The sequence below is a fragment of the Dreissena polymorpha genome, chromosome 6 (genome assembly GCF_020536995.1).
Source record: "Dreissena polymorpha isolate Duluth1 chromosome 6, UMN_Dpol_1.0, whole genome shotgun sequence".
Classification (NCBI taxonomy): Eukaryota; Metazoa; Mollusca; class Bivalvia; order Myida; family Dreissenidae; genus Dreissena; species Dreissena polymorpha.
In genome coordinates, this window is record NC_068360.1 from 110,703,125 (window position 1) to 110,704,464 (window position 1,340).

Genomic DNA, 1,340 nt, shown 5'->3' on the forward strand with positions numbered 1-1,340 from the left:
GTATCTGGTGTTAAATGAATAAATTGTTTGATTATCTTCTGTTCGTTTCCATCTAATGAGCCCAATTCTGAGATAACAATAGGTTAGTCGTCAAGTGAGAAGATTGAATATGAGAAAAATTTATCCCATAACTTAACTAACATTAACTTGTAGCAACGATAGTTCGAAATAACATGTATTATGGTATATGTAAACGTGCACATTGCATTTATGGGGACATGATAATATATGTCACGTTATATTTGATGAACGCAATTAGTGTATCACACGTTAATTGTTCAACGTAAAATAATGCACATTTTAATGATCGCTTTACAGTTGAAATGCGTTTACAATTATAGAAAATACCAAATATCCGACATTATCTAGAATGACACGCATTTTTTTGCGATCCAATCTTTCTGACAGTTCATCTTTTCCAAATGGATACATTCTTGATACCAACGCGGCATTGGTTAATAACCATTTGCATATGCCGTATATTTGCGTTCGAAAACTATTTTAGTCAGTTTTGTATAAATGGGGATTGTTTGCCATCGCAAGCGAACATTAAAATTGCAACACTACGTTGGACAAATGCAAGCAATCGCACATAATACCAAATGTATTGTATTCGTTAAGGAGAGTTGTATAGTGGCGGTATACCGTTTCAAATGCGTATGTTTTTGTAACATTCTTTTTAAATCGGAAAGACATCAGATTCACCGAAACAGTTGACACACAAATCACAAATCTTAACACCGGAAATTTATCTGAGAAACTGGAATACACATTGTTACTCAAAATAATGTTTTCAGAGAGCGACTTTATTTCAGTATAATTATGTAACTTTGATGTGCGTCGTCGTGCACAAAGTCCCTTTCGTATATATAAAATAACAATAATTTATATCGAAGGATAATTATGGAAAAGCAAGTAAGGTTTTCTTGAAGATATACATATGACTGATCAATATTTGACACTATATCAGTTAGAGATTATTTTGAATATGTATTTTCAATCCTCCATAAAACTGAAGGAAGACCTTATCAAGAAAGAAAATGTCAACATCGGCCTATACTGTTCTTGAGGATGAATATCATTTTTTTACAATGTCCCTTACATGGTTATATTAGAAAAGTGTATATAAATAGGAGGGATGGAGGGAGGTTTAGCTTTGAAAGCTTATACCAAATTATAGTCCCCACCAAATAATTTAATCCTTTGGTGAAATCAACAAATATTGCATACACTCTTGTAAGATCGCTTAATATAATTTAATAAAAAAAATGTTCCCATATTTGTCTGTACAGTGCGTGTACCTGTATGTTGACATAATAGTTATTTGCCAAATGGTTAAG